This window comes from Rattus norvegicus, chromosome 6 (genome assembly GCF_021556685.1).
Source record: "Rattus norvegicus strain SHRSP/BbbUtx chromosome 6, alternate assembly SHRSP_T2T, whole genome shotgun sequence".
NCBI lineage: Eukaryota > Metazoa > Chordata > Mammalia > Rodentia > Muridae > Rattus > Rattus norvegicus.
In genome coordinates, this window is record NC_141539.1 from 107,000,001 (window position 1) to 107,023,583 (window position 23,583).

At 43.2% G+C, this 23,583-nt stretch overlaps 1 protein-coding gene across 15 annotated transcripts in view; it reads right to left on the bottom strand.

Annotated features, from left to right (window-relative positions):
* Positions 1-23,583, bottom strand: part of Slc8a3 (solute carrier family 8 member A3) — a 133,266-nt gene that overhangs the window by 34,320 nt on the left and 75,363 nt on the right.

A 23,583-nucleotide genomic window follows, 5' to 3' on the forward strand; every position in this document is an offset into this window, starting at 1 on the left:
GGAAAGAAAGTACCTAGGGACACTTCTATAAAGCTTATGAGGTTGGTGGTGGACAGGAAGACACAGCTAGACAAAGCATAGTGGGTCAGGTATAGAAAATTGTGACTGAGACATTCAATGCCACTTATAAATGATTTTTGGGTTTCTATGGAATATGATAGATATTAGGGGGCTGACGGTGTTAAAAAGATGAACAAGAAGTTGTTCATCATTTGGAAAAGCTAAGCAAATAGCTTACAAATATTAAGAACTATACCTCACAGTCAAATTTATGGCCTACACACGCATGTTTGGCAACTTTCTCTAAATTCTACTTTTACCATTTTTATGTATAGTGAAACAAATCACACCAACATGCACACAAAAACACAAGATAATAAAATGATAGCAATAGTAACCCAAACGTTACACAGTGTTTGATGAAGATGAACTGTGGCCTCCACCCTCCCCACACAGCACTGCAGGTAGGTAGTTCATGTTTTTTACCTGTGGTGCCCGCAGGCTCTTCTCTACTCTTAATCTGGCTCACCTTTTGCCTGCATTGATTGCAATGGCTGCATTCCTCTAATATCCTCAGTCCAGTGTTTGGTGCCTGATAAATGGGAGGTGTACTACTAAGATGCTACACTGGCCAAAGTTGAATAAAACAATCTCCTTGCTCTTTAGGAATTCCCAGTCTTACAGAGAAGGCAGACATGATTACTGTGAATCCAATCTGTTTGATACAACTTGAAAGGACAACAAAGACTAGAGTTCTTAAATGTCCTATGCCACATGTCATTTGATAGTGACTGCAGCTCATACTTCCGTGGCCTTTAACTTGTCCCAGGCACTGCCTGCTTTTCTGGTATGAGCTCATTCAGCGATCACAACCCAACAATACTAGAAATTATTGTATCTTCTTTTACATATGTTAAAGCTAAGATACATGAGGATTAAGTAGCTTATTTAAGGTCACACAGCCGATAGATGAGTTTCAACTGAGAATGGATACTTCCGCATTCAAGGAAGCCAAAGGAGTTTGGTTTGAAGTGCTGTGAGAAGACACTATGGCCAAAGCAACTTGTGGGAGGAAAGGGTTTATTTCACCTCACAGCTTATGTAAGTCCATCACTGAGGGAAGCCAGAATGAGGAATTCAGGGCAGGAACCTGGAGGCAGGAACTGATGCAGAGGCCATGGAGAGGCTCAGCTTACGGACTTGCTGCCTATGGCTTGCTCAGCCTGTTTTCTTACACCATCCAGGACCAACAACAGCCCAGAGGTAGCACCACATAAAATAAGTTATACCAATCATCAATCAAGAAAATGTCTCATAGGCCAATCTGCTAGAGGTACTAGCTTAACTGAGATGTCTCCTTCATATAACTCAAGCTGACAGAAAACTAACCAGCAACTCTGTGTTCTCCATGGCTTTTTAATACCCAGCATTTATTGAGCATTCCTTCCAACTTACCTCATTTAATTCCCATTGCAAGTTGATGAGGCAGATACTGATGGTACATCAGAGAGATGTGGTAAAATGTCTAGAGTAGCACAGAAAAGTGGATAGAAGCCAGGCTTCTGGCCCAGTTGGCCGATTCTAAGCTCAAAGCTTTCCTTTGACCCACATTTCTTCTTCTTGTGGAAGGGCTGGGTTCTGGTAGAATTTCAATAACTACAGAATCAGTATTTCTAGTCCTGTTGTCTAAGAGAAGACATGCCTAACCCTCTCCTCCAGAAACATGGTCTATGTTTTTGTGATGTGGGTCAAATGGCATAAATCAGATCCCCTACTATCTATCTACTATTCTATCACTCAGAACACAGGCCTCACTGTCTTTGTGGCTATTCAAAGAATCATAGATCCTTGGAGCATCTCCAACCATCTAACATTTTAAAAATTGCCATGGTTGCTCAAAGGGAAATTAATTTAGGATAATTCTTAACTTCAACCGTCCTGTTCAAAAGTCTATGTTAAGCGTATTATTATGACAATCATCATGACAACAGGAAAAGAAGACTAGTTTGATATGAAGAACTGTTAGGAGACCGAGAGGCAGATGCCTTTGAAGTACAGCCTTTCTAAGGAAGCTCTCATATCTTAACCATCTTGGGTTTTCAGAAATTGACTAAATGTTTATGCTGTTATCTATGGATGAGCAGGGAATCATAGAAGCATTGTCTATCAATGACTGTCGGAGCTTGGGTCCAACAGGTTCACACACTTGATATTTGATCTTACTTATCTTCACTCATTTTTATTGCTTTGCAGTAAACTTATCTCAAGGGCTAGTCTTTCACGCTCTTCCTGTCTTGAGCAGCTACTCTTGGTCAAGTACTCAATTCTCCTTTCTGGATGTACAGAAAGAGCGCTTATGTTGCCACTCGAAATTTCAGTTCTTAGGTGTCAGAAACAAATGCAAAGCAGTGTCTACAAGACTCCAGTGAGGAGGTAAGTCAGCACCTTCTATCTCGTGCTTACACGTTTTCCAGACTTTGAGCTCCAGGTCTCCTCTGCCACTTTCACTGTATAGCAGGGATACATGAAAAGCATGACAAATAGAAAAGCAACTAAGTGGTATCCCAAATATTTACATAGCATCTAATTATCATGTGGAAGTTGTGGGCTAGAAGTAGACAGGTATAAATTGGATCCTCTCTCCATCAAGAGTTGCTACGTAGATGCATAACAGACAGTCCTTGATGGAGAACAGGTGGCTACTGTGGGGAGTGAGTAATCATTGGAAAGAAGGATCAGCTGGTAGACATCAAAACATTCTTGGAAGTGGTCATTTCGAATTTGGGAGGTTTATGGACTTGAGGCAAGAGGCAGGAGGAGGCTGTAACTATTGCAGACCAAGATGGGACAATTAGACGGTGGAGTTGGTCCCCATGGCTACAGCAGAAGGTTGTGGGGGCAAGCTGTGAGATGCTGGCTGGTGGTATTTTGAGAACTAACAAACTTCCTAGATCAGCGTGCCCTGGGAATAGTATTCCTCTAGGTAAGTTTCCTGGGGAAGGTAGGATGCCCTCCCTCCCCTGCTCTACCTATGAGTTCTGCTGTTTCTTTCCTCAGGATTGCTTCAAAGTTCATCTTTCAGAGCTGTGTCAGCTGGGAAAAGCTCTGTCCTCCCTGCTACCTGCAGGTAATGGCTCTTCCCCATCAGGTTCTGAAGCCTCTCCTGCCATTTCCTGCCACTGTCTTCTGACATCTGAGTCACTCGCCTTGCCAGTAATGGCTTTGGTGCCTGGCTCACAGTCTTCATGACAACACCCTGGCTGATGATAGTACCAAAGATGACTAATTAAAAATCCTTGGCACTCAGTCCCTTATCTTTTCATTTTCAGTGACCTTCACCCATCCACTCTCAGCTCTATCCTTACCGTCTTTCAACTGTGCCATCATCAAGGCACTAAATTCAAACATCACATAGCTGAACTTTGCCCAAGCTGCCTCCCCTTCATGCCCCATGTCAGTGGATTATGAAGCTACCTATTTACTCCTGTTTCCTGGCTCCTTCTCTGAACTACTGAGCTTCTAATCATAAACTAGCTCCCTTTGCCTTTTCCCAGTTACATCCACAAGTACACTTTCATCCTTTTATCTCTTACCCAGACTCTCCTGTATTAGTCACCAATGCCTCTGGCTGGGACTCTGGAACTCACTTTCCTAAGCTGATTCATGCTCACTCAGTTTCCTTCTCTGCATCCGTTCTGGAGCAAATCTCCTCTATGCCCTCCCTTCCCCTCAAACAAGAAATATTTTCCTGGAATGCTGTTACTCGCTCTCTGTGTGGTTGCCACCTGTTATGGTTAGTGTTGTCAACTTGACAGAATTTAGATTCTTCTGGGAAATGGGCCTCCGAGCATGTCTGTTGGTAACTCATGTTGATTACAGTCTGAAGTTGGAGAACCAGTCTACTGTGGGTGGCACCATTCCCTAGGCAATGGATCTTGGGCTGTATAACAATGGAACAATTGAATTGTGCACTAGCATTCATGCATTTATTGTTCTCTTCTTCTGCAGGTGCATTATGTCCAGCTGCTTTGAGCTTCTGATGCCCCGACTTCCCCACTATCCATTAAGTTGATTTTCTTAGAGTGTTTTTTAAAATAATAGCAATGGAAAAGAAATTAAAATACCATCCACCCTACAGATTTCAGACTTCTCAGTCTCCTTAATCCAGAAGCTGCTGCCATGTTATATTGGTCTGAGCAGCACTTAACCAGATCCAACTACAATTGGTTGCTAACGTGACCATCTCTAGAGCCATGACTAATTTCCAGATCAGTGCAAGGCCTTATGAAATGAGCGAATGACAAAATAAAGGAAGGGATGGAAAGTAGAAACATTCTGAATGCAGAAATGGTGCATAAGACGAATGTTTTGTACCAAAGAAAATAATAGGGATATCATAGGGAGGTAGAGGGATTTCTACAGGGTAGGGGGTAATTAAAGTGGAAACTTCTGGTTTCTTTGGAAAGTCAGTTATGCCAGAGGATGTTTCCCTGAAGCAAACACAGCTGGAAGGATGTTTAGCTAAATCAAACACATGAAAGGACACACGATGTTAAGAAGGAATATAAAAATAACCCAACAGATACTGGCCGACACTGGATTAGGTATTGGTATGCCCTGCCATTTTATTGGTCATTATTTGTCATGACTTTATAGAAAGAAACACACCAAAACAATCAGTGGTGTTCTGATGGATTTTTGCTGTTTTCTCGGACTCTGGACAATTGCCAGAGTGACGTAGGTAGATACAGACACACGTGGTGAGGCAAGACTCATGGGAGGACATGTGATGTTTGGACAGAGTACAAATAGGACTCAATGGACAGTGATGGGGCTTGCATAGCTGGCTTTGCCACCGCTCCTCATTCTTGTTTGCTATCCTGACACTATTGACTGGACTGCTGGTGTATTCGTGGAGTGTTTGTGAGTCGATCAAGGTGCTGCTGCTGGTTTGTGTGAACTGGACTGCTGAGATCCCGACAACACAGATGGGATGGCTCCAAAGAAAACTTTCTAAACAGGTCCACTTCCCCAGTATCCTAATAACCTTTCTTTTCTACTGCCTGTGGTGAGTAGTGGACTAGAAGAAGGGAGGTTAAAACATTTAAAAACCCACATTAAAAGTAGGTTTTGAAAAATTTAAGACAACAGATATTTGAAAATGATCCTTTCTGGTTTGGCATACTGGTCTGGGAAATGTGCAGACACGAGGAAACAGTTCTATAGAGAAACAGAGAAACTCATATACAGAGGGCAGTGTGAAAAAAATCTATTTACATATCTGATGTATAAACATGGAATTTACAAAGAGAGTAGTAATGTACACAGGAGGGCTTATCCGATAATTCAGGACAAAATGAGCGTTCCTCCCCAACTTTCTACACAACCGCCTCTATCTTCGTTGTTTTGTATATAAGAATCACACAAGGGTGTGGGGCACTCTGTGCTGTTTTGACACAGATATACATTGTGAAACAATCAAATGAAGGAATTGACAGTTCATTACTTTGAATATTTACCATTTCTTGGTGTTGGCAGACTCTCCTGCTATCTATTCTGAGATATGCTTTTAACCATTGTTAATTACAGTCTACACAATCTTTTTATTTTGAGGATGTGCTAGGATGATTTTTTTTCTCCTAACTACTCTTTTTTTTTTTTGAGCATGTTTTTGTAACTCCAGCTGTTAATTACCCCGTCGTACAACCATGTCATTTTGACCCCTGTTCGCTGTTTTCATGCAATGAGATGCTTGTTTTTCAATCGGATTCTATTGTTTTTCTACAAAAGACAATTTCTTTAATCAGCACACTGGCTGCCTGTAGATTCATCTACGTTTCACCAGAATGATTCTCGCTCCCTGTCTTCCTTGCACATCCTCCAAGTTGATCTGACATTTAAAAAAAAATTCCGTGCTGTGAATTCTATTTTCTTCTACGGCAACTGAGTATTTGTGAGACCGTCACCATTCTGCATGAATATGCACGTCCTGCGGCACACTGGTCAATTTCAAAAGCTTCATGTCTGTTAATAGATAAAAGTAGACTATACTGACTTTGTATAGGAGCTACATTTTACCCCAAGAATCCCAGGTCTGACTACTATAATCGTAATTGAGGCGTAAAGGTTTGATTTAGAGACACCACAACTATTTCAGAGTTAAGATGCAAACACAAAGCATTTGATGGTCTCCTTTCCCCACTGCGACAGACCCTCTGTTTTTGAAGGTACTAATTCACAGCGATCCCTACCTAAAAAAGCATTTTTTATTATCATACAAACATGCTAAGACAGCTTTGATGAGTTTGTTCAGCTAGAAGTAGCCCCACTATTGAAATATCGAACTGAACCCTAGTGGAGAGAGCTGCAATGGTTGCACCTGGTCCTCTCTTTGCTCTAAGTCTTAGACTTCGGGAAGCCATGGACTTCTCTGAGAACTCATGTGTATCCAAGCACAAATGATGGTTTGCATATAATTTCAGATGGTTCACAGACCCTGTAAAAATTCCAGTCATCAAACCTCTAATGATCCATGGACTCCAGGTTCATAAACACTGGCTAAAGATCAGTTACTGATCAGTTATTGATGGTTGAGGGATTTCACAAACCTCAGAATGTGCAGACAACAGCTGCACGGAAAGTGTGCACTGCCGAGCAGCAGCTACAACGCCCAGCAGGAATGACCCATCTTGTGTGTAATCAAGCCCAGCATGGCTGAGAGTCCTTCCATCTTTCCTTCTGCAGGGTATCAAATTTTCTACTCGTTTCTATTATGAGATTTTAAAAGAATTTTACAGCATCAGATCTCTCTGGTTTTTATGAGGGAAGTCAGCACAAAAATAGTTCCTTTAAGTAAAAGAAAAATACCTTACACTCATTTTAGCTAAAACAAACCAGGTTTATTTTTTGTTTTTAATAAGGAAGAAGAGAAAGGGGGGACAGAAGCTCTTGTGTTAAAAGGCCCCTCCCTTTTGCCCCCCTTCCCACAAGCCCTAGCCCTCTGCTTGCTCTGATATCTCCTACTCCCTAGACTATCTTTTATTAGGTCTCATCTCATTCTCTCAACGCTGGCATCTGAAAATCTTCTATCAGCTCTAATCTTTCCAATGTCTAGGATTTATCTCACTCCACACTGCTCTGCACACATATCTGATTCCTGAGCTCAAGGTGTCTGATTGACTGCGCTACCGTCGCCTCTGCTCCTTTAAAACTCAAGGCAACATAATCTTCCTCTTTCAGTAGGTTTTTTTTTTTGAAAAACCTAACTGACCTTTAATTTTTCAAAGTCACACTTAAAGGTAAGCTAGAACAACTTAGTACCCACTAATTACAAACCATGCTATGATCTATTTTGCCCATCTTGCCATGAGCTTGTGATAAAGCAATTTGAGAGTTTTCTTCTCCCCTCTCAAAAAAAAAAATACTCCAAGACACCGTCATGTCATAAATACACTTTCAAGCTGGAGCTGCCACCTGATCTCTTTCTACCTTCACTAGTCATATAGTTTGTTCAGGTTGTTCTTTGACTCTATCCTGGAAGACCCAGCTCTCCCACAATGCCCTCCTGATAGCCCTTCCCACCATATTGTAGGTGCAAATGAGTACCTCTCATCCAGACAGTCTTGTACTATAAGTGAATGGCTTTTTTACAGTTGTGGGTCCGTTTGCCTTTGATCATGTTCTGGTGCTATCTACGATTTGCATGCCGTGACTCCAACAGATTCATGTTTTAAATGTTTATTCCTAAGCTGATGATGCTATTTTAGGAAGCTGTGGACTGTTACGAGGTAGACTCTGCTTGATGAGAGCAGCACATTGGAGCGAAGGTTTTTGAAGCTTCTATTTAGGCCCTGGTCCTGGTCTTGCCCTTTGAATCTTGGTCCACTGGGATGTGAATAGCTGCCACCATGCTTTCCTGCAGCCTTGATCTCAGCTGTCCCATCATGCCTTCTCCACCCTGATGACCTGAAACTGTGAACCCCCATAATGTTTTTTCTTTTCTTCTGTCAGTTGTGTGGGTAGCCAGTATACCACAATTACACAATTCTTCCTCCCTGAGGAAGAAGACTGAGTATTATAGTTTACCACCCTCAGACACTCACTCCTTCCTCTGGGCTTTCTTAATGTGGGGTCTATTCATTTCTTGAATTCTCTGCTAAGTGGCTCAAATAGGAGTGGCCATTCCAAGCAATATCTGACCCAAAGAGCATGCAACCTTTAAGCTGGAGATGTGAGTCTGATGAATGCTTAGAGCTGTGTCTCCCCTCTGGTAGAGGATGCGAGTCTGAGAGACAAAGGCTGGCATGGAAGGAGTAGAAAGACTCCTGGAGACAGATGAGATCCAAGCTCTGGCCATTGCTTACACTTTCCTCCTCGGGCTTTAGTCTGGAGCCACTGAATCTCCCCTCTCAGAAGTGAAGTCAAAGTTGCTTTTTTGACTTTTGCAGCCAATGAATCTTCTCAAACGGCACCAGCCATCTTATTCATGTCTCTACAGCTAGTAGTGGACTCAGGATTCTGCATTCAATATGGCCTTCATAAACTGTCTTCAGTTTTAAGCATGAAATAACATTTGTTATCACGGGACTCAGGGGCAGTGGTGACTGATCACATGCTACACTGTCATAGGTGTTATGAGGGTCTCATGCTAGCACTGCATCATGAAGTGGTAGCTTCACATGCATTCTGATCATCTCCTGAGTCTGAGTTTGTTCCATTGGCATTAGGTCAACTATCTCTCAGAAGTGTCTACAATTTCTAACAACTGAATAATTGGCTCTCCTTAAGCTTAATCTTGGAAGACCAGATGGGAGTGACTACAGCATGCTTACCAGCAACAGTTTATACTTGGTTGGTCACGTGACTGATTTCCTATTTGCATGGTGCATAGAGCATTGGGTATAAGACATGAAATAATGTATGTGGACACTGATAACCAGCTAGGTTGCCTCAGGAAAACAATATCACTCCTTTGGTTCCTGCTTTTCCCATCTGCAGACTGGAGAAACCCCATATTATCTGCCTTCTAGTCCTACTGAGAGGTTGGGATGGGGAAAAATAAACCTGGCAGCATTTTGTCCTTAGCTATGCTTTCTTGAAGAATCATGTTAGGCTCATCCCTAAACAAACAGGCCACTGTAGAACTGACAGGCTTGCTTTGATAAATGCATGGCCCAAGGCAGGGTCACTCCTGCAAGCACTGCCCTGATGTACTTGATGAAGGAGCTGAGGTGAGCCTCCCCAAGTCTGATAAGCTCATTTGTCAGCTATAGCTTCGGGATGCTTATGCTCACTGCCCCTGCTCTGAAAGCCACTTGCCTCAGTATTTGGTGATGAAATCGGCTCCTGAGTCTTTTGCCTCCTTGCTCTGTCCTTATGACACACACACACTGGTAAGTGTCCTAACTGATGCACTGGGTAGAATCTAAGTGGGACCTGACTGGTTGTTCCTTCCTAGGCCCCTGCCAGCTTGTACGATATGCAGGATGCTGCTGACATCCTATATAAAGCCCAGTAACGATGGCTGATGGCTGGCATGGGCTACTTGTTCAGGGGGCCCATCTAGTTCTAAATCTGCTTCTGTTCTTGTCCTTGACATAAGTCCTTTCAGAAACTTGTTTTCAGGGACTCTCCTCCAGTAGAAGACCATAGTAGAAAGATGGTTTTGGAGACGTGGTTCAAATCTCTGCCCTGCTGTCACATGTCTGTGGAAACTAATATTTGGGAATAATAAGGCTCATACTGCACTGAAACCATGGCCAACAGTCATCTAACATCCATAAACAGTGGTTGCTGAGTAAATGCTGGTTTCCTTTCCTGTTTCTCAGTCATAAGACAGAAAGCATCCCTATCAACAGGATATCTTAAATTTTAGGGAGGAAATTGCACATACACTCTGAGTCCAAAAAGGAATGTTTCCAAAGGACACTATGGGAAGCAATGTATTTCTCTTTATCTACAACATGCTGAGACTCAAATTTGGGGTTCTGTATTTCTTCGGCAGCAAGAGAGGATGCAACATGAGCTAAATGCTTGCTGAGCGGGGAGACATATGGAGAGGGCGGGGCTCAGTGAAGGCAGATTGAGCTCCTTGGTGCTGGTGGAAAGGAGAAACCTGCCCAGCAAAGTCCCAGGGGCTGGCAGCCTATGATAGTGACAAGAGTCATTCCCATCTGAGAAGCTGACTTACATTTTCAAAGCACTTTCTCTTTTATCTTTGTCCCCCTTACAACATCCATGAGAGACGGGTGTTATCGTTCCCATCTGACGGAAAGGAAATGAAGCCAGTACAAGAGTATTGTAAATGACAAGACGGGCTCTCAGGAGTCAGACACAAAGCAGTATCCTCCCTCTTAGCTTAGTGAGGTGACCTTGAGCTAACTGTTTATCCTGTGGGTCTCAGTTTGCTCCTTTGTAATCTTGTCTCAAAGCACCCATCCTTTGTTATGGGGTACAGAGAACATAGGCTTTAGGGACCTAAATTTAAACCCCACTGCACTTCATGCTAGCTCCATGCGGGATTAGCAAACAGGTCCACAACTGCTCAAGGAGCCAGCATCCTTACTCCAGAACTTGGAACTTCCAGACATTCACTTTGGGTATACTTGTCCACAGGACCTATCCTGGAGATTGTTCTATGGTCTCTGGATGCCCTGAAAAGTCTCTGGATAAGGTCTTGTAGCTAAGCTGAGAAACAACACTTCCTGTAGAGATCAGACACTATGTAGGGTGGAATGAGTACTGATAATAAAACCAGAGATCTGAATCCCTGTCAGCTTCTTTCTCTGCCTCAGTTACTCCATCTGAAAAGAAGATGGCATTTACTTCTGCCACGACCTTTGATCTTCCGAGCTGTCATGACAACAGCCTGCCTCCCTGCCCTACTTTTGGCCGGAAGGCTCACCAGATGCATCATTACTTCATTTGTGGAGTTTCATGGATGCTTTGGTTGCCTGCAGTGAGGGGAAGAGCACAATAAGCCCTCCTGGAATACATACAGAGGAGAGGCCATGCAGGTTTTCTCTATGTCTCCCCCCCCCCTTTTTTTTTTTTTGAGACCTGAAGGCGGCAGCTGGCAAGTTCAGAGAAAGTCAAGTCCTTGAAGAGAGTAAGGTCAACAAAGATCAGAGGCTGAAGGAGGCCAGAGGTAAAGGAGGCCAGCAGATGCCAAGGTGCCCTTTTGGAGAGATAGTCGGGAAAGTGTAGAAAGTTAAATGCTTTTTCAGTGTCCTGAGAAAGGGGCAAGAGGGATGCGGCCTCACACTAGGACAGAAACTCCTGCTGCTGGAAAGGGAACACTGTGAGACACCATCCTGCAGAAATACTAGGAGGCCCCAAGGTCCAAGAGAGGCTGTAAAAGCCAATGGGAAGTCAGTGGACAGAGAGAGGGGCAGGGCCAGAATCAGACCGGGATTCAGGGTAATCTCAATCGTCGACTTGATAACTTTAGTTACCGCCCTCAGAACATCTTATAAAAATAACCCGCCTCTTTGAGGATGAATGAGATTGCAGGGGCGCATCTGCATGTCTTTCAGTTCATCCACACAAAGCCACTATAAATGGTTCTGCAGAGTGAAAGCAGTTTCAAGTGTGTGACTGCCAGGTGGGCCGTGCTGCTTTCCGTCTGCCGACTCTCCAGTCGGGTTGCGTGGGTACCAGCCTGGCTCTGCCACAAAGCTAGCTTGGCAACTGTGACTAAATTTCTCAACTGCTCTGTGTCTCAGGTTCCGTGTCACCAAGGAGGATATATTCACTGGCCAAGGCCCAAGTTCAGGGAAGGAAAGCAAATTAATAAGAATAGAAAGCCTAAAACACTGAATGACTAACAAAGGCTCGGCAAACGTCACCTATTTTTCTCTGCCAGTTGTTTAAGCCTCCTTACATGTTGTATACACACACACACACACACACACACACACACACACAGTCCAACAACTCCAGTTGTGTCGGTCAGCCTTAGGAGCTCTTCTGACGTGCAGGCTCAGGGCAAGGACAGAACACAACTGTAGAGAATCAGAGTTTTCAGAACTAGAGCGGCCAAGGTATGTACTTGGTACTGGCTTCCAGTGCCAATCCTGGCTTCTTACATAGGCCTCTAATGTCTTAACACTTTTCTCTCTGTGGTTCTGATCTGCTTCTGCCCTACACTGCGGACCCTGAGCACCCGTCCCGGGTCCAACAACTACTCTTGCTTGTCTTCAGCTCCGATGAGGGAAATCCAATGATGGCACTCACACTCCAGCTTAAGTGTCACCCTGACTGGAGCCAACTGAGCTCATGGAAAGAGAGATCAGAGGTTCCCTGGACATATGACCACAACAGTGTGGCAAGCATCCCTGGGCCAGCTTCCAATGGGAAGCTCAGCTCAGCTTCCCAAGAGAAGTGCCCCACCCGTCTCCCTTCTTTCAAACCCCAAACCCTCTTTTCCCAAGTTTTTCATATATATACATTCATTCTCTCTCTCTCTCTCTCTCTCTCTCTCTCTCTCTCTCTCTCTCTCTCTCTCTCTCTCTGTCCATTGGGTCCCATCCCCTCTCCAATTCCCATCTCATTACACAACTGCATTGACTAAAAATACTTCTGGCAGCTGTGATCAAACCCAAACTGAGCAAGATGTAGATTTAATGAGGCTTCCATGGAAACAAGAATCCTTTTGCCAGGCAAGAGGATATAACAGTGCCAGCTAAAGGAGGAGAGCAGGGGACTGTGTGGAGAGCAGACGGAGGTGTTGGTTACATGGGGACAGTGGGGAGTCCCAAGAATCTCCTTCACCCAGCAACTTTTTCTGGAAGGGGTTCAGCCTCCATCCTGAGACTGAGCTACCTGGCGACAGTCAGCCGCCCTGGTCAGCAACATTCTGAGAGCCACCCTACGTGAATGTGGCAAGGGAACCACAGTTTATTTTAGGCTTGAGATAAATATTTACCACGGGAGTCTCTCAAACAGACACTCAGCAGTTGGAAAAAAATATTAGAGTATAAAAATAAAAAGCTGCTGACTCCAGGGTTCATTGATGATCAAAACCAACCAACCAAACCAAAAAGAAAAAGTGCAGAGGAGAAAGGTCGCTAGATGCAAAGACATTTTCTTCCCTGCAGGTTCTCTACTCCCTTGGGGAATCATTTCCCTCCAGCTCTGGCTGCTGGAGCCATGATGTTCCTCAAAGCTTCTCAAAGAGAAGGCTGAAACCTCTGTTGGCACAACTGCCACGTGGCTCCCTGGTGCCTGATCTCCTGTCACCCGGCCGGGATGGGTTCCACTGTAATTCTGTTTCCTCTCCCAGGCCCTTAGCTGTTTCTTCTGAGTTCCCACTGCCAACACAGTAATCATTACATCTGAAGGACTAGTGTTCATGCTGGGTAAAAAAAAATGGGGACCACAAAACTATGCACCAATTTGGCTGGGAGCTGTTTTTGCCAGACTTGTGAGTCCACAGTGGTTTTTACACTTTTAATAACCTGAAAAGAATGAAGCATACACAACAGAGACCACAGGACTATTCTTCCTCTCTTTGTGTACAGGGATAGTCTGATGGTCCCTGAATAGTTTTAGAATCAAATGGATTTCATTTCAAATTCCAGTTCTTCCATGGATTAGATCAATAGCTTTATGGAATATACTTAAATTTTCTTCAAAGTTTAAGCATTCTCTCTCTCTCTCCCTCTCCCTCCCTCTTCCTCCCTCTCCCTCTCCCTCTCCTTCTCCCTCTCCCTCTCCCTCTCTCTCTCCCTCTCTCTCTCTCTCCCTCTCTCTCCCTCTCCCTCTCTCTCCCTCTTCCTCCATCTCCCTCTCCCTCTCCCTCTCCCTCTCCCTCTCCCTCTCCCTCTCTCTCCCTCCCTCTCCCTCTCCCTCTCCCTCTCCCTCTCCCTCTCCCTCTCCTTCTCCCTCTCCCTCTCCCTCTCTCTCTCCCTCTCTCTCCCTCTCCCTCTCCCTCCCTCTCTCTCTCTCTCTCTCTCTCTCTCTGTGTGTGTGTGTGTGTGTGTGTGTGTGTGTGTGTGTCAGGCTTGTGTATCAGACACAAGCTCTTAGCTACTGCTGTGCTCCAGTGCCCTGCACGCTGCCATGCTCTATGCCGTGATGACCAGGACTCACCCTCTGAAACTGTAAGCAGGTACCCAATTAAACACCTATTTTCTTCTTTCATCCATTCATTCTTTCTTTTGTCCTTCCTTTCATTTTCTTTTCAATCAAAGATAGAGATGGCGTCTCTTTATCTAAGACGTTGGACTCTGAGGGTGCTAGCAAAGCTGTGATAAGGACAGAATTTACTGCTCATGCAAATCACAACCCCGTGCCAGAGTCCTTATGCACAAGAACCTCTCAAAATGATGTTAACGCATTAGAACCCTGTGCTGACTTACCTATGGTCTCTGGAACACATTCAGAAACAGACTCTTCAATAATACAAAACCCCCACGGGGCTGAGCATGATAGTGCACACTTTTAAACTCAGCACTTGGAAGGCAGAGGTAGGTGGATCTCTGTGAGTTCAGGGACAGCCTGGTCTACATAGCAAGTTCCAGGACAGCCAGTGCTACATAGAGGAGCCTTTCTCAAAACCAAACCAAACTAAACCAAATCCCCATGTGGTCTATCTTTTTTTTTCTTCTCCGTGTTTTATAGATGACTACATGAGTCACCAAATTCAGCTGTCCTGAAGAGACACCAACACTATATTTGCTATCCCTTGAGATATATAACCGGGCTGCTGTGTCAAAGGGTACTGAGAAAACAGTGCTTATGAGGCCAAGCTTACATACCTAGACCAGTCACTCTACTTGGTGGACAAAAGTTCAGACAGTGTTTTAGTCTTAGCCAGTTGTTCTGGGGCTAGAGGATGTCCAGCTTAGCTTATCACTTCTACCCAGGGACAGACAGTATATAAGTAACTGCAGGCCTTCGAGATTAATGGCTCAAAAGTCAAAAGAGGGGGTTGGAGAGATGGGTCAATACAAGCGTGAGGACCCAAGTTTGATCTCCATGTAGAAAAGCCAAGCTTAGCTGCATGTGCCTGTAATCCCAGCCCTGGGAAGACAAAGTCAGGTGGATCTTTGAGACTCACTGGGCATCCAGCCTAGCCTAAAATAAGCAAGTACCAGATCCCATTGAGAGACATTGGGTCATAAAATGAGCTGGACACCTCCTGAGAGATCATGCTCAGTATCCGTGATGATGCTTCTGTGTGTACACACATGCATGACTGCCTGAGAAAGTGAGAGTGTGTATCTATCTATCCATCCGTTTGTCTGTCTGTCTGTCTATCTATCTATCTATCTATCTATCTATCTATCTATCTATCTATGCATCTATGTATCTATGTATCTATGTATATATCTATCTATCTATCTACTATCTATCTTCCTTCCTTCCTTCCTTCCTTCCTTCCTTCCTTCCTTCCTTCCTTCCTTCCTTCCTTCCTACCTGTCTGCCTGCCTACCTGCCTGCCTGTCTGTCTGTCTGTCTGCCTGCCTGCCTGTCTGTCTATCTATCTATAGTGGGACTTCTGTTGGTGCATTTACCAAACTAGAAGTGAGATAAAACTTAGGATCCTGACTCGTGGATGTGATGTATGCTTTTCCAAAGGAACTGCACTTGACAGCTGCTAGGTACAGAATGGCCCAAATGCCTGAGGTGATGGTGAATGTGATTCAGATCATGTATAGCTTTATTAGATTTTGTTGGAAGTCTCACGAGTTACAAAGACAACGGCATTAGAAAGTCTGCCCTATGATGATAGGCCTGGTCTTTTCTCTTTAGTTTTGACAAATTTTGTTTTATGCTGTCTGAAACTCTGGCATTAGACACATAGACTTGTGATCATTCTTGCTCATGGACCAAGGTTCCTAATTACTGATGGAAATTTCTATCTGTGGAAATTTTCTGTCCTGAATTTTCTATCTTGAATTGTTTGGCTGATCTGAGTTTATCTACTTTTGTCTTTTTATGTTTAATATTAGTATAATTTATATTTTCTTTTTTCTTTTTTTTCTTTCGGAGCTGGGGACCGAACCCAGGGCCTTGTGCTCGCTAGGCAAGCGCTCTACGCTGAGCTAAATCCCCAGACCATAATTTATATTTTCATCACTTCACTGTAAGCTTACGATATTTTTGTATTTCAGTGCATGCTTGTGAACACGCATAGTTTGCTGTGTTACTTTTGTGTTCATTACTCCTGTCTATTTCTGTCTTTTCACTTAATGTGCTCACTAATGTAGTTGGATTTAGCTTCGCTCTTTTTATTATCTGTCATATTTTCATAATTTGTTGTTATTTCAATTCTGCATTTATTACTTCTTTTAAATTAATTTCACTAGTCTACTTTAATTCCTATACTGGCTCATTACCCCACCTCTTCAGAATATTTTTGGTTGGTTGCTGTTAGGAAGATGATAACGTGAGCTCATCAGCCTGATCTAAAAGATGACCCCATACTGCTCTGTATAAAATGCAAGAACCCTGCAGTGACCTGTGCACTTCTATGTCTCTTCACATGCCTCATAACATGATGTCACAGTTTTTGCTTCGAACCTTTATTTGAGTGATGAAAACACATACCATTTGAGTAGAAAGTACACACACCATTCCTTCCTAAACTTTTACTATTTCTGTTTTGTTCTCATTCTTTTCTGATGGTCTATCTGTAGACATGTCTTGTTTGATGCCATTTCTATTCTAGTTTATCAGGTATTACTGCCAGTTACTAATGACTATTGCTGTGATAAAATCCCACGACCAAAGCAACCTATAAGAGGAACCATTTAACTGGGAGCTTGCTTACAGTTTGAAAGGTTAGTCCATGACCATTATGACAGGGAGTATGAGGGCAGGCAGGCCTATCTCTGGAGCAGTAGCCGAGAGTTTACATCTTGATCTATAGGCAGGAGGCCAAGAGGGAGTGAGGCTGGGCCTGGCAGGAGCTTTTAAAACCTTAAAACACAATGATAGAACTCCTCCAACAAGGCCACACCTCCTAATCCTTCCTAACAGTTCACTAACTGGGAAACAAACATTCAAATATATGAGCCTATGGGGATCATTTTCCTTCAAACCACCACAGCATCTAATCATGCCTTTACTAAAATATAGAGTCACTGGTAACAGAAATCCAGGCTAATCAGTTTGCCAATGTTTAGTCCCCATTGTTATCTTCTGCTTTTCTATGAAGAAACACCTCTTGTTCTTTTTCCAATGATACTTCAGGACTTCAGGACGCTTCTCTTTTCCTATGGTTGTCAGCAGGTCCAGGATGATAAGCACCCTGCATCCATGCTTTGTGTGCATCCTCCTTGGTGGTCCAAATTGTTTTGCTGTTTTATTTTTCTGTTTTCTTTTCCTGGGATGGTAATTATGCTCAGATCAGACAGTCTGATGTGCCACATGCTCCCATTTTCAGGCCCTTTCTGTCTGCTCTTCACAACAGATTGTCTCACCATATCCACATCCCCTTGTCATTTTTTACACCACTTCAGATAGCCACCAAGACCTATAATTTCTCTGGTTCTTGCCATTGGTATGTTCCATTTGAATGATTTGGATAGAATCCAAGGCCTTGGACATGCTATATACATGTGACCTCTGTCAAACTACGTCCCCAGTCTCCAGGGTCTCCATCATTTTTGTTCCTTAGCTGAGATACTCCATCCCTCGTCCATAATGACTACATTTTCTTTAACCTATTTTTAAAAAGATCTTCAAAAGTTATGTTTCATAATGTTTGTATGCCTGTGGGTATGTGCGTGGGTGTGCAGGTGTCCATGGAGGTAAGAGGAGTTGGATCTATTGGAACTAAAGTAATGGGTGCTTGCGAGCCTCCTGACAAGGGTGCCAGAAGCTGAACTCAGGTCCTCTGCAAAAGCAGTAAGCGTGCTGAACTCTGAGCCATCTCTTTAGCCCCTTCTTTATGTTTTAAACATGTCTATAAGAGCTGCCTCAAATTATTTTAGTTAATTTCAACAACTGGGACATTCTCTTCATTTATCTTTTCAAATTAAAAAAAATAACCTTTATTATTAAAAAGTTGCAAATAAAAATAACCATGCAGGGGAGTTAACCAAACCCAAAGACTTTACGATCAATGAGCTTCTATAGAGCCAAATTAGCTGTTCAAAATGGAAGCTGTGCGGCTATACATTGGATTTTACACTTTCACTATCAGGTATATTTTTACATACTTATCCACCATCAAAACAAACAGACAAACAAAATTCCATGACAGAGTTAGAAATAGAAAAGGAATTAGCTTTATATTCATGTTCATAACCCAAAAGAGCTGAAATCAACCTAATTGTCCATCAATAGATGAAAGAACATGTTTGGTACATATAAAATAGAATATAATTTAGCTCTAAAGAAAATAAAAAAAGATTTGCACAAACATGGACGGAATTAGAATTTATAATATTTATTGAGGCCACAGTCTCAGAAAGAAATAAAAACCTTCATGTTCTCCCTCAGGCAGACTCTAATCAGTAATACACATATTTATGTAAATAAATATATATGTAGGCATAGTATAGCATGTGGAAAAGGGAACAAGAAAGGCTAAATATTAGCCATGTGGAAGGACTGATTACAGGAATCATCTTTAATTGATCAGATTTTTGTCTCTCATATTGATGGCATTTCCCCTCTTTGCATGTGTCTGGTAATTGTCACTTTCTAAACATTGAGATAAAATATTATAAACAATATCAATTGTCTGACTTTTCTTTTAAAGGGCATAGGCGCTCATTCTGGAAGTAAAGTCACTATCACGTGAGCCCGGTCTTTCTGGTTAGAATGATTTCAGTTTTCATTCTCATCTTATGGCATGACTCTGACTGCACCATGTTGTTCTCATATAGTCATTTGTCTGCACTAGTCATTGAGCTCCCATGGACTGCGGTATTTTTCAAAATGGCTGCTTGTCCCTGCTGACCACATGTTCCTCATTCATTCCCAGGCTGCAGGAAGGGATGGCTGCTGGGCCGTGTGGGCTCTTCCCAGTGTTCCTATAGCGCAGCACTCATTCAAAGGTCTGCAGGGAACCCCCATGAAAACCTTTGAACTTTTCAACTCCTTTCCCTTGTCTCCTGTATAGGTCTTCTCAGGATCCCCACCCTACAAATTTCATCTCCCTCAACAATGCCAAGCTTCGTCCCCACCTCCTAGTTGCTGCTGAACTGCTACTCTACTTGGGAATCTATCATCCTGTTCCAAAAGAGGAGATCATCTCCGGGAAGGAAGGCTGGATAGGCTGAAAGGGACCATACAGTTTGCTTTATGTATTTTCTTCCTCAGAAGAATCGCATTTTGCATTGCTTGGTGTGCAATGCCTAGGAATGGTTTCTTCAGCTCTCTTCAGATCTTTTGTAGCTCAGACTGGCTTCCAGATAGGAAGCCTATTACAAGTGCTGGGATTACAGGTGTGTACCACCCAGTCCTGCTGATTTCCCCCCCTAGTTTTAAGGTTGCTTTCAACCCATGGTCAATTCTAGGAACTCTATAATGGTCAAAGGCACAAGTTCAACCTGGTTCTTTTTGAATGTCATTTTTTTCCTGCATTGCCACAACATGCATGTGAGGTCAGGGGACAATTTTAAGGTGTTGCTTCTCTCCTTCCGCTAAGTGGATACCAGGGATCAAATTCAGGCAGTCAGAGTTGACTCTAAGCACCTTTACTCACTGAGCCATCTTGCTAGATCCTTGTTTCACCTTCTAAGTTTTCAAAGCATTTGCTTAAATTGTAATCGTGTGGTTTTTCATTTGACGTCTGTCTGCCCCTCTGGAATATATTGTCAATCCATAACAGAAGTCCAGGCTTTATTAGTACTGGTATCCAGTAATTAGTTAATATGTATTTGTTGAATATATGATGCATCCCTCTGTCTTTGAGATCTTTTATTAACTTTATCATTGGTAAAAAGTGTAAAACCTTGCATCAATAGAGACTCTTTTCCTTTTTAATAAAGGGCTATCTTACACAGCTCCCTGAGTGTCACAAATCTTTGCACCAATGATAGTGAATATAACAACCTGGAGACACAGGATAGCCACGTGGTTTCTCAGAGCTCATAGCAGAAGCTGAAACATGGCTACTGCGGTCTCTTGATGCTGGTCAGTTCATTTCACAGGGTTGCTGGATTACTCCAGTCTGGTGGCTATTTTCTAACCTTCATTCAGAGAGGGAAAAAATGTGTGTGAAGTAGAATCCTCCCCCCCCCCACACTGTACATGGAAGAGTTTAATGGGAGAAGAATAGAGGAGGAGAGGAATGAAGGCCGGCGTGAACGCGTGGAGGGAAGAGGGGAAGGGAATGGAGAGAGAAGGGACAGGGGAAGAGGGCAAGAGAGCAGAGCAGAGAAGAGAGGAGCAAAGAGCAGAATCCGCCTTTTGAAACAGATGTTTCTTTTTCCAAGTTGGCTTTCCAGACCCTTAGGCAATATTGATAAGCATATAGGAAACTGTGGGCTGACAGTCATTTGCTCCTATTCAACCTCCTTATCAAATCCTTATAAATCCTATAGTTAATCAAGGATAATGTAGACATATTGAGACAGATTTTACTTATCAACACAGGTAGCATTTAAATTTATTTTAAAAAAAGCAAAAAGCAAAACAAGTTGTTGCCTTCTAGAGGTGGAAGGTAGGTCCATGTTGCTGAAGATACATTATGTTTTGGACAGGCGTCCTATGGTACCTGAGCTGGTTCTGATTTTAAAAGCCTCTTTCCCAAAGGCTAGCTTTATAGAATCAGAAAATGCAGTGCAAGCTTCTAAGGATGTGAAGTAACCAATACTCTGACCCAGCTGTGATCTACGACCATGACCAGTGTGGTACAATAACCCTAAGGATGCAGTAGGGGCACTCATATCTTGGCAGTAATCAACAGCTGTCTAATTGGAATTGAGGCCCACTCAGAGGAAGGAAATCATGTCTGCTATCAGCAACCTTGCTAATTAGCTGGGGCTACTGAGGTCACGGACCTTAAAGGGAACCTAAAGTGACCACGTTAGCGAACCATTGCAATTCCTAACTGCATTCTAAAACTTATCCTTATTACCCACAAGTAAGTGTCGATCTCAACACTCATCAAAGCACTTTCTCTTTGCCAACAGATGAAGATGACTTCAGACAACCACAATCAGTCCAAATGCAGGGAACAAAATAGTCACGAGGTACCCAGCCTCCACTGATATATCCACAATACATCTCCACATCTCCTGCACATTATGCTATGGGACCGTCATTGAAGAGAGTCGAGAGATCTTCTGTGAGATCTTGTCTCCTGGGAATGACAGAGGAGCATCACCCATGATGCCTCAACAAAGTGGCTGCCACAGCAAGATCTGAATAAGTACAGTGCCGATAGACGTGCTAAGATGATAGAGATAAATCTCAAACAGACTGGGAATGACAAGCAACTAAGGAGTGCCAAGTGTGGGAGAAATGGTCTTTCCCAGGGAAGAACACACCACTTGATGGTCAGCCCTGAGATCATATGCATAAGACTAACATTAAACTGAGCATAATATATATGGCACACGTACACTCACACACGCACGCACACACACACATACTCACACACACATACATGCTACACACACACACACACACACACACACACACACACACACACACACACAGGAACGCACATTCCCAGAAGCTTATGGGCCAGCAAGCTGGGCATATGTATAAGCAAATAACGATTAGATTCTGAGTTAAATAAGATAGAGAGTCAGGGCTGACACTACAAGCTCTCTGACCCCCACTTGCTACCACGGCACATGGTACCTGCATTCATATACACAGACGTTCATACACACATATTTACACACACACATTATACACAGAAAGTGAACAGTTCTCTAAAATTGGTACATATAACAGGAAATATTAATAATATGTATTAAAGAAATTCTATTCTTTAAAGATTATCATTAAATATAATTACCTCATTTCCTCCCCCACTCTCTTTCCTTCTTCCAACTCTTCTCTTGCTCCCCCCTTCCCCCCACCAATCTCTGGACTCTTTTGTCTTGTTCTTGTTACATTTATATATAAACTCATAAATGTACAAATACGAAATGCTGAGTCTGACACTGCTCTTGTATGTTATGCCAGAGATGACTCTAGGTATTGATACTGGATAACCAGACATTATATTCTTTGCTAAACAAAACTTCCTACAAGGAAATTCTAAATCCAGTTAGTTTCACAGGCACATTCGATTGACCATCTAAAGAAAAGAATAATTTCGAGGTGACACAAATTCTCAAAAAGGAGAGAGAACTTCTTGACTTATTCTGTGAGGACTGTGTAACCTTGTTCTCCACTCCTCAGTGGAAGGATTGTTCACACAGACCTCACAGGAGGAGAAAATGGAGGCCGGTACTCCTCATGAAAACAAAGAGGAACAGAGACGGGCAGTTTAACTTTTTCAGTTTAGAGTCTCATGAATGCCATCCCTGGCGCAGCAGTGCTGGACACCAAACCCAGGGCTTCCCGCACGCCAGGCAAGCGCCCTGCCAACCGAGGTGCATCCTCAGCTCGCAAACACCAAGCAGGAGTCATCTCCATACTAGAAGCCTGTGAATCAACATACGTCCTTAAACTGTGCTAATGCCACTAAGAAGCAAAACAGTATGAGCCTGTGCATACGATTCAGGGGGGGAAACTGACAGAATTCAATTTATAGTCAGGGTATAAAGAAATGATTGGAGAAGAGAAAAGTGTCTCAACCCTAAGCCAAGCAAACACAAAAGATGAACGGAACGACTGGCATGAAGACACGAGAGAACTAAACGTAGTTGCACTTGTGTTTGAAGCAGGACTTCATACAGCACTTGGCCTACACTCCTTCTGTAGCCGAGGATGTCCTCGAACTTCTGATATTCCTGTCTCCATTTCCTGAGGCCTGGCTTAAGCGGTGTAATGATTGGACCTGGGGATTTCTGCATGTTAGGCAAGCACTCTACCAATTCATTTACAACCCCTAGCCCTGTGATTGCCGGTTTTTAAAGTCCTAAAAAAAAAGAGCATAACAACTACTGCTTGCTAGGTGAGTTTTGATAGCCAGGTGCAAGATATCTAGAGAACAAAACAGCCTGGGCTACATCAAACCTCATTTCAAAATAGTAAATAAATAGATAGACAGGCAGACAGACACGCCACATTCGAACTGAAGATAAAAACCACAAAATCATTTGAAATAAAATGAGCAAAAACACATGTCTGAGGTCTGCACCCACAATGATAACGCGGGGCGATAGCTGCGTTGGTAAAGGGGCTTGCTTTGCAAGTACGAGCAGGTGTATTTGGGCACCATTAGTCAAGTACAAAGTAGTCGGTCATGGAGGCACACACTTGTAACCCTGGCAGTGAGAAGGCAAATACGGACGCGAGCTGGGGCTCTCTGCCTAGCTATCCTAGCCTGCTTGGAGAGTAGCACTCAGTGAAAAACAAATATAGACGAGCCCTGAGGGAAGACACCCAAAGTCGACCCCTGCCTTTCACATATGCGTATACCACACGGAGTGCACACACACACAATATACAAAACAAAACATTCCCGAGATTCAATATCTAAGCAAATGAAGGGCCATA